Source organism: Cheilinus undulatus, linkage group 2, assembly GCF_018320785.1.
Source record: "Cheilinus undulatus linkage group 2, ASM1832078v1, whole genome shotgun sequence".
NCBI lineage: Eukaryota > Metazoa > Chordata > Actinopteri > Labriformes > Labridae > Cheilinus > Cheilinus undulatus.
This window is the reverse complement of record NC_054866.1, coordinates 52,415,950-52,431,662: the sequence shown is the minus strand read 5'-3', so window position 1 is coordinate 52,431,662 and position 15,713 is coordinate 52,415,950. Positions and strand designations below refer to the sequence as shown.

Genomic DNA, 15,713 nt, shown 5'->3' with positions numbered 1-15,713 from the left:
ATACTTCAGTATCGATCCGCACATCACTAGTGAATACAGACTTTACTTCCTGGTACTGGGACTCCAACCCAGTGTGCTGTTCAACACGTTGAAGGTAAGAGACACTTTTCACGGTTTTTAAAGACTCAGTTTTATTTAGAGGTAAAAGAGCTGTAAGGTAACAGTTAGCTATAGGGTTCATTAGCTGCTCTGACTACAGTAGAGAGTAGGCTATACTAACCATGCTAAGGGGACACTAAAGGTCTTAACACACTGGGTGCGTTACTTTCGGTTGCGTTTTTTCGGAATGCGTAATCCGAAAAAACGTCACGCTGTTGGACCTTGCACACTGGGTCCGATGCGTTTTTATTTGCCTTCACTGCTAAAATTCGTAGAATGTCGGAAATAGTTTCGTGCTGTTGGGGAGTTCCAGTGTTGTGCTGTAGAATGCACCCCCTCGCGGGAGCGCGCACTCACCACTCAGCTGTTGAGGAAGTGAAGCGATTGGCCTTAATATCGCAGACAAACGCAGGGGAGAATACTATTTTACGATGTAATTATTTGTAAGGGAGATAAGAAGAGAAGAACATCGGTTGCTTACAGTCTTTAAAGCTCCTCTAAAGAGTGTAAATAACAGATGTTCTTCTCAACACAGAGTCGGATAATAGCGAAAGCAAACCAACACCTTTCAGTATGATCTTTGAAAATATACCCCAGCCGTAATTACGAAATAAATTAAATGGATTTTTTGAGCAAGTTGAATAAATTTGACTTGCGTTTCACAAGGCTAAATATAATCCAGCGTTCATTGCAATATCTAGGTTCAAAAGTATGCACTTTTAATTGGATTAACCTGTAGCCTACATGAGCAACTCATGTAGGTCAAAACAATAGCCTTCTGATCCAGAATATCACCTAAAATGAAAATGTAATGTGGTCTATATGCTTATAGACTGATAAACACATCATAGCCTCTATGTGGTTCTCACCATTAAAGGACATGTTCTCTCCATCAAATACTCTTGTTTTTAAGACATTCAGTATATATTCAATACAAAGCATTTGATGCTGGGATCAACAGAAAAAAAATGAAGGGGGGGGAGGGCTTTCCAAGGCAGGGTCCAACACCAGCCTTGCCGTGAAAAGCACCCCCCTGTTTACTTTTACTAGGAAGGTGCCACATGCATGAAACTGACTCTGGTTACACTAACTAGTCCCATCTGTATACTCTGAAAAGCATTTGATGCAGGGAGAAACAGAAAAAATTCTCCCACCAGGACAGTGTAATATATATGTAGTTGTTACACATATTCACCCCAACTCTTCTTTTGGGAAATGCATACTCCAAATCACTCATAGGGAGCATTTGCATACTTTATTGTAGTAAAAAACACTCTGAATACTGAACTCCATCACAATAAACACAACTTTTAACTGTCTTTTAACTGACAAACAAATAAAATAAATATCAATGATATAAATATTCTAACAAAATAAGTTCTAAAAATAAATAATGAGTAAATACTAAATTAAATAATGTGAAATTAAAAAATGTAAATTGAAAAATGGTAGGAAAAAAAAAGAAATCCAGGATTCCTGGATCCTGCTGGCGTGGTAATGAGGAACGCCATTATATGCACGCAGGGCACAAGTAATCCTCATCTACTGGAGGCCTGTGCACACAATCCTGGTGGTACCACCTCTGACAGACATCACAGCACATCTGGGAAAACAGGCATGCGTAGTGGTATGCAAGTTTTACATTATAGGGTATCCTTAAATATAGGATAACTCTAAATCAATTGAGTACTAATATCTTTAATATTCCTTCAGATTTTGGATGTTCTCACCAATATAAATGTTGTGTTCTGGCTAAAAACTTTATTTTCTACAGCACATGTACAATGGAAAGTAATTAATCTTACATGTCAACACAAAATGAGCACAACATTAATGATGCCTGTATTAGTAGATGCCAATGATGCATAAGATTGTTATAATTACCATGGCAAACCTAACACTGATAAAGTCAGAAAAACCATTTCTTTTCATCTTTTACATTTTGCAAAGTGAAGAAATTACCCATTGTACTTCACCCTGGTCCTCCATCCCACAGTAAAAGCACAGGCTGCTCAGGTCATCTGATAAGACAAACAATATTAAATATTGAATATGTCCAGATTAATGCAATTTGCATTGTACAGTATTAATTCACTGTCTTACGGTTGGATATTTTTGAGATAACATGCATAAACAACAACAAAAACAGCATGAAGTGATTGACAATACTGAGCAAAAAGGAAACACCTGATTCCTTGAGGAGGGATGTGGCTATGTCCAGTCTCAGCTTGTCCACTGCCTTCTGTGATGTGTCAATATTTAGTGCTTGCCCTTGTAAAATTTTCTCTGCAAACTAAAGAGAACTTTGATTAGTAGAATGGAATGTGCATTGGTCTTTGACCCCCCAATTGATTACACACAAAAACATCAAATTATAGGTATTACATGTAGTATATGTATAGTATATCAACATTTAATAAAAACTAATGTAATTGCTACTAAATTAGAGTTTGACAATAATGTTTATGTAACAGCATTTCACACTCACTTTTAAGGCCAGGACACCACAGGATGTGCCATCTTGTTGACAGCTATGAGGGAGAGTGCTGCAAGTCCACCTTGAAACATTGCAGCCTTTTTTCCTCATGAAGGCTCTTAAGTATATAAATAGTACATGTGTGAACTGTGAGACTTTTGCACATTATTTAGCAACTCCTAGGATATCAGAACTACTATATTTTAGAGGCAAATTTACCTTGTTGACACCAGGCATGTCTTTGTTTTAGATTCGCCGAGTGGATCCAAGAAAAGGGTTCTCTTCTCATGTGGGTACATAATCTTTTATTATTCACATGGAAAAACAACATACATTAAGCAGAAACCCCAGATATTAGTGATATTACTGAAATTCTACAATGTAGGGTATTGTGTAGACCTTTTAATCATGACTGAGAGCATGCATACATAGCCAAATTTATCTAGTAAATGGCTAATTATGGAGATGTATACATCACTACAGATAGAGCTTGTAGTAATGAGATTTGTGCAATGCTCCTCTTCTTACCACCAACATCCAATGATGCATCTGATTGACAACTCCCACAATGACTTTGTGTGCCATTGGATCAATCTGAAAGTAGTCACAAAAAATACTAAATCCCTATTACTTGAAAAATGCATATATGTGACATTTACAAAATGCAAAGTCATTACAATCCAGTACATACCCGGATTTTTCCAAACTTTTTCTCCCAGATTGCAGTCATTGCATATGTGTCAATGACAGCAGCTTCACCAGCATTCCACTGGTTGTATTTTTGCACCAGGACTGTCAAATGTGCATTGATGACCTACCAAAAAAATGTTACAAAGATGGCACTGTGTATTACACAGAGACAGTTTCACTGTAATACTGTCAACTGCATTGTTGTAGTATTCTTGAATACCTTGCATGTTTTATGGTAATTGTATTGCAACACAATGTACTGTAACTGTCATTACTGAAATATTAGCCATTAGGGAGTAGAAATTAATGATTTCATACAATAATGAAAAGTGTTACCTCACTCTCAAGCTCTTTGTTGGGACCAATATTTTTTATGTCCCAATGAAACAATTTGTACGGGCCCACTCTGGAAAGGAGAACATGTGCATCTTTCCCTGTTCATGCCTCCTGCACATCTGAAAAAGAAAAACAGTACTACAGTATAACCTCCTGACCACCAGTAGTTCAAATTTGTCCTCTGTAGAGGACATTTCTAAACTTGAATATCTCCCACCCACTGCATACTACTGAATAAGCTCCTTTTGACATCTACAGAGGACATTTTGGGCTTTCAATTATACCAAATGTGAAGGGGTGGGACTTTGGTACCTTCTTCTTTTTTTATCAAGGAAACTGGTGTCCATCAGTGCAAGTGCATTTTATGGGAAGAGGAAAAGTAAGTGCATTATACTTTTTATTGAGCAAATTTTGGCTTCAAATGTTGCTGGCATATTTTATATAAGTCTCTTAAAAACACATTAAAACAATATCCTCCCCAGTGGACATTTCTAGTTTTTTTCCTCCATTTTATTGTTTTTTCAAATGACAAAAAAGGGAGTCATTCTCAGAAGCAGAGTGAATTTTACTGCAAACTGTTGATGGAAACTCAGATATTGAGATGTTTGATGAAAGAGATCAAGATGCAGTCATTGAGCCAGGTGGACGAAACACATGCATCATGGCTTCGCAGATCCGGCTGCAAGAGCAAAACATACTGTATGTGATGTACACAAAGTGCACATCACATACAGTATGTGATGTGCACAAAGTGCAAGGAATTCCTTTGTGTTTCCAAAAAGGGCCTCATCACAGGCTCAGAGGACCAAATCAAAGTTTGCATGGTTTTTAGTATTCTAATTACCTTACAAAGATTAAGGGATTTAAAAAAATATGATTGGTTAACATTTTTTTCCTGGTAACAATATTATCATATTGTAGTGCAAGATTTGTACATTTTGTGAAAATTACTATTCAAATAAAAAAATGCATTATCATACTACCCACATTTTTCAGCTGAAGTGTGTGTTTTTATTGGAGCTGGTGAGGTGTCAGCTGAGGCAGGGCCTCTTGATGCTGCTGGTGCTGCTGGTGGGGCTGGGACTGGCGCTGCAGAGGCTGGTGCTGCTGGTGGAGGTGGCACTGCTGTGAAGGCTGGCACTGCTGGTACTGCAGAGGCTGGTGGTGCTGGTGAGGCTGAGGCTGGCACTGCAGAGGCTGGCGCTGCTGGTGGGGCTGGGGCTGCTGGTGAGGCCGAGGCTGGAGCTGCTGGTGAGGCTGGGGCTGGCACTGCAGAGACTGGCACTGCTGGTGGAACTGAGGCTGGCACTGCTGGTGGAGCTGAGGCTGGCACTGCTGGTGGAGCTGAGGCTGGCACTGCTGGTGGAGCTAAGGCTGGCGCTGCTGGTGGGGCTGAGGCCGGCGCTGCTGGTGGGGCTAAGGCTGGCGCTACTGGTGGGGCTTAGGGTTGGCAGTGCTGGTGGGGTTAAGGGTTGGTGGTGCTGGTGGGGCTAAGGGTTGGCGATGCTGGTGGGGCTAAGGCTGGCGCTACTGGTGGGGCTAAGGCTGGCACTGCTGGTGGAGCTAAGGGTTGGCGCTGCTGGTGGAGCTAAGGGTTGGCGCTGCTGGTGGGGCTAAGGCTGGCGCTACTGGTGGGGCTAAGGCTGGCGCTGCTGGTGGGGCTAAGGCTGGTGCTACTGGTGGGGCTAAGGCTGGTGCTACTGGTGGAGCTAAGGCTGGCGCTACTGGTGGGGCTAAGGCTGGCGCTGCTGGTGGGGCTAAGGCTGGCGCTACTGGTGGGGCTAAGGCTGGCGCTGCTGGTGGGGCTAAGGCTGGTGCTACTGGTGGGGCTAAGGCTGGTACTACTGGTGGAGCTAAGGCTGGCGCTACTGGTGGGGCTAAGGCTGGCGCTGCTGGTGGGGCTAAGGCTGGTGCTACTGGTGGGGCTAAGGCTGGTACTACTGGTGGAGCTAAGGCTGGCGCTGCTGGTGGAGCTAAGGGTTGGCGATGCTGGTGGGGCTAAGGCTGGTACTACTGGTGGAGCTAAGGCTGGCGCTGCTGGTGGAGCTGAGGCTGGCGCTGCTGGTGGGGCTGGCCCTGCTGGACCTGCGGAGACTGGGGCTGTGGAGGCTGGGGCCACTATTGTACTGATTTTACGGGGGATTCGGGACAGCTCCTCCTTTGCAATTTTTAGGTGGTCAACATTAACTTTTGTAAAAACAGTACCATCTTCTGCCAGCAGATCAGCACTTTTCCCCTGTAGTGCCACCACAGTGAAAGGGCCAAGGAAGTTTGCCTCCAGTTTGCCACCTTTTCTCTGCTGACTTCAAATGTTTTGTCTTCACACCTTGTCCCCTATTTTTAGGGCAGACTTGGGAGCACCCTGCTTCATGCGCCTCTTTGTGCTCTCCTGCTGCTGTGTGATATTGCCCTGAACAATATCTTTAATTTCATCCAGGCGCTTTATGTCCTCTGACACAGCTTCCTCAGCCACAACATCCTCAACACTGCTGTCTACCCGTGAACAAATGTTTTTACATTCTTTCAGTCCATGTTTTCAACACTGCATCAATAGACCTAAAATTACATTGAGACATGTGTTTACCAACCATGAAGTGTTCTGGCACCTCTGTTGGGTACCGAGCCTCTCTCCCAAACATCAAAAAGAATGGGGAGAACTTGGTGGTTATTTGTTTTTTGGTCCTCAACCCAAACATGACCGCATCCAAGTACTCATCCCAATTTTCAGGTTTGGGTGCCACCAGCTTGCTGAGAGCTCTTAAAAAAAATCAGAATTTGAATTGACAGTACGCATCTCCCAAAATGATTTACGGTCCCACTTGCATTTGCTGCTGTAAATTGAAGACCATATGAAAATAATGTACATTAAATATATAATTAATTCATGTTAAATCAACCATTTTCCTCACCTTTGTATGGTACCATTCATCTTCTCTACTAGTCCATTAGTTTGTGGATGATATGGTGAACAGAGACTCCTTTTAATCCCCAACTTTGCACATACATTCTTGTTTATCTATCAATATAAAGAGCATACTGTAAATAGATCAAAACACAACTGAAATATTTTTCCAAGTATTTTCAAACTTAGCTCTTTCACAAACTCTCTTCCTTGATCTGTCAAGATCCTTTTGGGAGCCTCAAACTGGTGGAAGAATTTTATTATGCATTCTGTCACCTCAGCTGCTGTTTTGGTACGGAGAGGATAGGCTTGTGGCCATTTTGTCAGGTAATCAACCATGACACAAATATATTGATAGCCTTTTTCTGTGGTTTTCAGTTAACCTATCAAGTCCATTCTGAGCAGCTCAAATGGATGTGTAACCTGAAAAAAGCAGAAGAAAATAAAAATATACATTTCTGTAGCTCTCCATAAAAAGGGCAGAAGATGGTAATTGGGCACTGGGCACCTTTTAAAGGGATGTTTCACAAAAAGCAGGTAGTAGGTGCTCAAAAATGAGAAATTAACTGATGAGAAGTATGTAAAGATTTTTATGTATTTATATCTGTAAGGTAAATATGTTTTTTGATAAAACAAGACATTGATTTTGAGAATGTGTCAACAACAGCTACCTTTATTGGGGTATACTCCACCTCCTTTTTAACCATATGAGCAGCTGACTGGCACTGTGCACAATCTGTTTAAAACACATATATATGAAAGAGTTAACTATCTGATGACATTTATCTGTCATCTGATCCGTTTTTAAAAACATATTTTCCTAGCATTCGGTGCCATTTATGTCCCCAGGACATGATGTGGTATATTTTGTGTAAAAAAGGGTAAACATTTATTTCTAAACTCTTGTGTTACACATTTAAACACCCTATCACCACCACAGAACACAGTGATATTTATACCAGGTAAATTAATTTAAAATAATTACTGTGATTTTAGTGCAAGTGGGCTAAACCTTTATGTCCCCACCTATGTTTGCTGAATTTCAGTTCACAAAAAGTAATAATTTTTTAGAAATCTACATTTTCTTCATTGTTGTCTTACCATATTTGTAATATCTAGATAAATGCAAAATGTTGCTATTAATACATTTTTAAAAATGTATAACTATATAAAAATGTGTTACTAACTTGTGTCCCCAAGTTGACTGAACAGGAACGGGGGGGGGGCACACAGACAAGAAGATAGGGTTAGAGACTAGAAAATGCATTTTGTCAATCATAATGGACAAACGATAGCCAAACAAACGTGTGTGTGTGAGAGACAGAGAGAGAGAGAGAGAGAATATGTGCCCTCTAAACCCATAAACTGGTAAATATTGTGATAGTAAATAACATTCTGAAGCCTAGTAAAAAGATTGTAGGACAAAAGAGATGGTCCTACGTTAAGAGGAGACCCATAAGAATTGCAGTCTACCCTGGAAGTGTCATATATATATAACATTAATCTGTTGGCAAGAGTGTAATTTGGAAACAGTAATCCTGTGCTCCTTGTGTTTTCAGGCAATATGTTTTTGGAAGGTGGAATGTCAGATGGGGGAAAAGAAGGCTGCAAAATGAAACTGAATGGTTAAAGGCCTTGTTAAAAAGGAAAGGAGGAAGAAAGAAAAATATAAGACGTGGTATTAGCACTTAACAAGGGGAGGAAGGGGGTAGCTGCGGTCAACTGGGAATGTACTGCTGTGCCATGAAACAGTCAAGGACAGCATCAGGAGAAGATTGTTGTTGCAAGAAACAATAAATGTGGAGATCAGAAACAAATACAGAAATGCCAAGAACCCACCCACCAGTGGGCGGGTGGTTTTTTTTTTGTTTTGTTTTGTTTTGTTTTTTTGTTAATATTGCTTTTCTCTTAAGTAATATGTTGTGGTTCACTTGTGAGATGTCCACCCTGTTATGGCCAGTCCACCCCGTTACCCCTCTGTCCACCCTGTTACTTGTGACTTTTAAAAAAAGTAATTTTTAAAAATCTGCAAATAATATGTCGTTGTAGTAACTTACATGGAAATAAGAGGAAAAATGGAATAACTTAAAATTTGGGCTAAAACCAATTGAAATTTTGTTTTATTGTAAAAGAAAAATGTGTTGAAGTTACATTATGCCATGAAATAGAACCTGTCTTTTTCAGAATAATACATGTTTATTTGTGAAATACCTTTGCAGCGCATAGAAAGGAACATTTTAGCCCTTTGAAAATGTAAATATTACACTGACTGTGCATTCAAAACTCGCATTGTTTTATATGAAAATGTCTGGTAACAGGGGGGACATTTGGCCTATGCCACATGCCAAAAAATTCTATAAGTTATTAAATCATAACATCCTGAGCTGGACCAAGCTATTTTTTCTTATAGTTTAACAGTCCCTCCCTCAGATGAAACTATAAAATTACAGATATATTTACATTTTTTAAAGGAAAGTTACTAAGCTGAAATGGCACCAAATAGTAGGAATGACTCACATATACATGCATCCACCTTCATGAGTAATGTGCTGAAACTAAATAAATACCAATGTGCGTATTTTTTCTTCAATTGCAGTGAACTTGCTCTTACTTACCCATTTATCTATGTCAGCTGCCATCCCAGGCCAGAAAAACCTTTTTGAAATGGCATCTCGGGTTTTTTTTGGCCAGTGTGAGCACCTGTGGAGCTGTCATGAAAATCCCTAAAAATGGCATCAGCCTCCTCTGTGCCTCTAACCACTTTGGCTTTGACGACCTTACCAGGTCCTTTGAAATAATACAGTGCTCCATCTAGGAAATAAATTATAACATGCATTAACATAAAAAAAATATATTAAACAGAGTCAGAGACATACAATGAATTTACCGTAAGTGCGCAATATCCATAGTTTAACTAGACATGCATTACTCACCTTTGAGAACAAACTTTGAGGCCTTTCTTTGAACTTCATTTTTTTCTTTCTTTGTAATATTATCCGGATATCGGCCTTCAGTTTTGTAATCCAAAATAGTGTTGTACAATACTGGATCCATATTGCTGTCAACTGGTACTTGGTAGGCTACTGGAAGTTGCTGATTTCCAGGTCTTTATTGGTATTCCCAAAAATGCGTCATCTCGTTGGAGTAGCATAATTTGTGTAATTAGCGTAATATAGGCTATAATATGTATTTAGCATCACATGCTCTTTAAATGTATAGAAATAATAATAAAACGACTTGACCAATTGTGGCTACATTATAATATATTGATTGATCATATTACTATGTAATTATGTAGGCTAATATAAACTAAGATTGTTACACTAAATAAAGGGGCAAATGCAGTTAATATGTAGGCTACTTGGAATAATCTGCCTCACTATCTTTGTTGTACTGAAAATACACAGGTATTTAAAAAGAAACTTAAATCTCATTTGAGATTATAAAAGTTGACTTGGTGGTTCCATTTTGTTTTCAGAGAAAATGAAGTTTTAGACTTTTAAAAAATTATTAAAAGTTTGGTTTTAACTTTTTTTTTAACATCAGGTATACTGTAATTAATTGCATTTGTTAATGTATGATATATTGTAGATTATGTGATTTCCTGTTTGTATTTTTTGTTTTCCCTTGTGGACCCCAGGAAGACTAGCCAGTTACTCAGGTACCAGCTAATGGGGATCCTTGATAAACTACAAACTATAAACTTATGTTGCCTACATTTCCGTTTATTTCATATGCAAAGATGCAAATGAAATTCAGTGTAAAATTAAAAAAACACATCAACTAATGTTGATAAGTGGAGTAATGGTTTCATGAAAGTGGTGTGTTTCTCCAAACATCAAATACTAATTCAGAGTAGCTATAGTCATAGGATTGATGCTGATGCTAAAGTGGAGTCAGTTTCATGCATGTGGCACCTTCCTAGTAAAAGTAAACAGGGGGGTGCTTTTCACGGCAAGGCTGGTGTTGGACCCTGCCTTGGAAAGCCCCCCCCCCCCTTCATTTTTTTCTGTTGATCCTAGCATCAAATGCTTTGTATTGAATATATACTGAATGTCTTAAAAACAAGAGTATTTGATGGAGAGAACATGTCCTTTAATGGTGAGAACCACATAGAGGCTATGATGTGTTTATCAGTCTATAGGCATATAGACCACATTACATTTTCATTTTAGGTGATATTCTGGATCAGAAGGCTATTGTTTTGACCTACATGAGTTGCTTATGTAGGCTACAGGTTAATCCAATTAAAAGTGCATACTTTTGAACCTAGATATTGCAATGAACGCTGGATTATATTTAGCCTTGTGAAATGCAAGTCAAATTTATTCAACTTGCTCAAAAAATCCATTTAATTTATTTTGTAATTACGGCTGGGGTATATTTTCAAAGATCATACTGAAAGGTGTTGGTTTGCGTTCGCTATTATCCGACTGTGTTGAGAAGAACATCTGTTATTTACACTCTTTAGAGGAGCTTTAAAGACTGTAAGCAACCGATGTTCTTCTCTTCTTATCTCCCTTACAAATAATTAAATCATAAAATAGTATTCTCCCCTGCGTTTGTCTGCGATGTTAAGGCCAATCGCTTCACTTCCTCAACAGCTGAGTGGTGAGTGCGCGCCCACGCGAGGGGGTGCAATTAGGCAGGGGTGCGTTCTACGGCAAGATAGCGAACTGAGCAGTCGCTTCCGTCTGGCTCTTACTACAGTCCCGAAATATATAAAGTTTTTGAAGTCTGTAATCCAACCTAATTTCCAAAGAAGAAAGGAAAATAAGCCCAAATATGAACAAAAGTAACAACACGAAATTTACGGCGGTGAAAAACCTCCCATTTACAAATCAAATGAACACGAACGAGCATGGCTACTCAATGCAAGTGGCAACAGCTGGAGCTAATGCTAACAGCAACAAACAAGATAGAGGGGGAACAACTCCAGCTAACACCCCAGAAAAAGCGCACCAGGACAAGAAACGTCTCAGGAAGATGATTACGACATGTCTACTGGCACCATACTAAAAGCTATCGAATCTCTTGGAAAATGTGTCGACGACCATATGGAGGAAGTCAGCAAACAGATGCAACAACATAGCTACATGTTAGCATCCATTGCTAAATCTGTGCAGCTAAATGCAGAAGAGATAAAAGAGTGCAAGACAAAGATTAAACACATGGAAAGACATGGGGGGATAAAATCCTCTTCAGTCATGGTACGAATCGATTGGCTGGAGTTGCCATTTGTTTTTATAGGTGTCCTGGTAAGATTTTGTGTAATATGGCAGATGAAGATGGACATTGGGTGGCTGGTGTTTTGAACATTGACAGCAATTTCATTATTTTGATGAACATTTACGGGTACAACAATGATCGTAAGAATAAGTGCTTATTTCTGCAAACATCCTTGGTTATAAAAGAACTAAGAGCTAAATTTCCCACTGACCATATGGTCATTGGTGGTGATTTCAACGTCACTCCTGATGAATCACTGGATAGATGGCCCCCAAGACTGTCAAGGGAATTTAGAAACCCATTAATCAAAAATTTCATGAACAACAATAATTTAATTGATATTTGGAGAACATTGAATAGAGACACTAAACAACATACTTGGTACAAACCTAATGGTCAACTTAGATCACGTATTGATTTTTGGTTGATCTCAAGTTCTATTTCAGATCATGTTGCAGAGACAACAATCTCCAATGCCCCCTTGAGTGATCACTGTACCATTAATTTGAATCTAAGGAAAAGTGAAAAGAGTAGTGAAAAGTTTAAAGATTATTGGAAATTCAACTCGCAGCTATTAAAAATGTGGAATACTGTAATTCTATTAAAGCATTAATTCTGGATATTAAAAATAATGGCACCATCAGTACATCAATACTTAAATGGGAATATTTTAAATTTAGTGTCAGAAAAGTCTCAATAGCATTTGGAAAAAAGCTGGAAAAGGAAAGAAGAGCAGAAGAAATCAATCTGGTTAAAGAACTCATGGAGTTTTATATTAAGTTTGTTTGGACAGAGGAAGAAAAAGAAAAAATTAATAACATGCAATCCAAATTAGATGTGATGTATTTGAATAGAGCTAGAGGTGCATATGTAAGGTCCAGAGCCAGGTGGATAGAAGAAGGAGAAAAAAATACGTCTTATTTTGCAATTTAGAAAAACGAAGACAAGAATACAATTCAATAGATAGTTTATTGATTAATGGAGAAGAATGTACAGACCCTAAACGTATTAAAACAGAAATTTTTAATTTTTATAGTAACCTGTATAAATCCTCATATTCAGAACAGAATGCCAAAGCTTTCTTTGATAAGATTAGTTATTTGATTCCTAAGATTGACGATAATTTTAAAGAAATCTGTAATGATTAGATAATTATTAAAGAATTTGACTGTGCAATTAAAAACATGTCTTCTAACCAATCACCGGGGCCAGATGGATTAACAACACATTTCTATAAACATTTTTGGGAAGACATAAAACTCATGCTATTTCAAGCTTTGATTGAGTGTATTAATCAAAAAGAGCTGATGGAAACAATGAAACAAGGTGTAATAAAATTAATACCAAAATCTGGAAAAGATAAGAAAATTCTCAGTAACCTAACACCTTTAACACTTTTAAACACAGACTGTAAAATTTTTACAAAAGTCTTGGCAACAAGATTAAAAACAGGTATCTCAAAAATAATTAGTACAACACAATCAGGATTTCTTAAAGGGCGATCCATCCATAATAATATCTGCCTGGTTCTGGATCTGATAGATTACAATCACCTAATCAAGGATGATGGGTTTATGCTGTTTTTGGATTTTAAGAAAGCATTTGATTCAATCGAACATGCTTTTATTATCCAAACATTTAAACATTTTGGTTTTGGTAATGCATTCCTTGATATGATTGTGATGTTATACACCGTTATCAATAGCTGTGTTTCCCTGTCAGAAGGCACTTGTTCTAGATTCAAAGTAGAAAGAGGCATTAGGCAGGGATGCAGCATCTCACCACTCTTATTTATTGTAGCCACAGAATTACTAGCTATTACGGTTAAGCATTCAAACATCAAAGGATTACAAATTAATAACCATAATTTGATCATTAGTCAGCTTGCTGACGATACAACAATATTTCTTAAAGACACAGAACAAAATCCATTGGCCTTAGAAACTATTAAGTTGTTCTCCCGAGCCTTGGGTCTACATCTGAATATGGACAAGTGCGAACTCATGAGCATACATAACTGTTCTGTATCTTCATTGTATGGTATGCCTGTGAAAACCGAGATAAAATATTTAGGAATTTGGATCACTAAAAGTTCTGACACTAGTGAAAAAAAGAATATAAAAAATAATATTGAAAAATTAAAAAAAAACCTAAATAATTGGCTGCATAGAGACTTAACACTGTTTGGAAGAACATTGCTAACCAAGACTGAGTCATTATCCAGGTTAATATATCCAGCATACTCCCTAGCAATCCCACCAAGGATCATAAAAGATATTAATAGAGTGAATTTCAATTTCATATGGAAGAACAGACATCACTTCATCAGAAATGGGGACTTGGTGAAGAACTATGAGGACGGTGGTATAAATGCTATTGATTTTGAAATTATGAATGGAATGTTAAAGATAAACTGGCTCAGATCTTTTCTAAGAAGTATAGATGAGATTTGGTTCTCCTTACCCACCCTTACTTTTGACAAAGTCGGAGGCATTTAATTTTTATTAGTGTGTGACTTTGAATTATCAAAATTGCCAATTAAAATATCAAAATTTCACCAACAGGTTCTATTACAGTGGAAAATGATGTTTAAACATAATTTCAGCCCCCATAATGTTCCATTGTGGAATAATAGAGTAATACTGAATAGAAGGAAGTCTATGTTTATGGAAAACTGGATGGTTAAAAAAATTTGGTCTGTGACACATTTAATGGATAGTAATGGAATGGAATGGAATTGGATAAATTCATGGTTAAATATAACATTAATTGCTCTGCTGAACTCTATAGAAAAGTTACACAGAATATTCCAGAAGCCCTGCTTCAATCGATCAGAAACAATATGCCAATCATACATATTCCAGGGGACCTTGTTAGTGAAAAATGTAATAATACATTTTTCAGACAGTACTTAGTTAACACTTTTTATCCAAACTTAGTCAGAAGTACATTCACCCTTACAGAGTATGATGAATCTAGAAGAGCATCTATTCGAACAAAACACTTCAAATTCTTAATCCCTCCCAAGTGCAAAGAAGTACACTTCAAAACCATAAATAACATTTATCCCTCTAATGAATTCATTAATAAAAGATTTAAATTAGCTGTAGAAAATTGCTGTATTTGCCAAATGAATGTAGAAACAACAGAACACCTGTTCTTTGAATGTGAACCTATTCAAAATTTATGGAAATCTCTCTATAACTTAATTTCATCTGATTCCATAAACATGGACTTCTGGTCATATTGAAATATTCAAGTTGGTGTAATCTTGAAGGAAAAGAAATCTGAATTCATAGTCAATAATCTGATAATCTTTACAAAATATTTTATACCCAAATGTCACTATGCCAAATCCCCCCCTTCGTGGCCTGGTTTAAAAAAATGACTTATTTTTGTTTAAACAGTGCCTAAAGCAAGTTGATAACCCCCAAGCAAATAAACTATACACTGCTATAGAAAATTTTGATTTATCCTGACCCCTTGTAATTTTGTTTTCTTTTTGTTTTGTTGTTGGTGTTTTATTTATTTATCAAATTTTATTTTTTATTCTCTCCTTGCTCCTTATCCCAAAGTTTCAAGCTACAGTTTTGCACTACAATTTAGAAAATAGTACCTAGGAGGTGTGATAATTCTTTAATTCCGATGTTGGAAAGTCACATATGAGTATGTTTTTCTTGTTTACTGTACTCACATTATACAGTGTTCTACATTTTGTATAATACCCCGATTGTTCAATAAAATATATAAAAAAAACAAACAAACAAACAAAAGTTTCGTACTGTGAGCCTGCGTCCCCATCACCATAGATATCTATAATAAAGGCTAGATGTCTTACAGCGGAGTCTCTAACGTCATCACCGGCGGCCACCTCTTGCTCCCTCAGGTCTTCCTCCTCCCTCCACCTCTCTGTGCTCTCCGCCCGTCTCAGCACCATGGGGAGCAGAGCTCTGCTCCCCAACTCTGGAATTCACTCCCACC

The 15,713-nt window shown here is 38.0% G+C and overlaps 1 protein-coding gene across 3 annotated transcripts in view; it reads left to right on the top strand.

Moving 5' to 3' along the window:
- The window catches only part of LOC121520414 (NLR family CARD domain-containing protein 3-like), a 42,040-nt gene continuing 26,327 nt past the window's right edge, over positions 1-15,713 (top strand). For all 3 annotated transcript variants that reach the window (XM_041803893.1, XM_041803875.1, XM_041803851.1), the window contains exon 1: positions 1-94. The gene's annotated coding sequence lies outside the window, so the exon portion shown is untranslated. The remainder of the gene's footprint in view (positions 95-15,713) is intronic.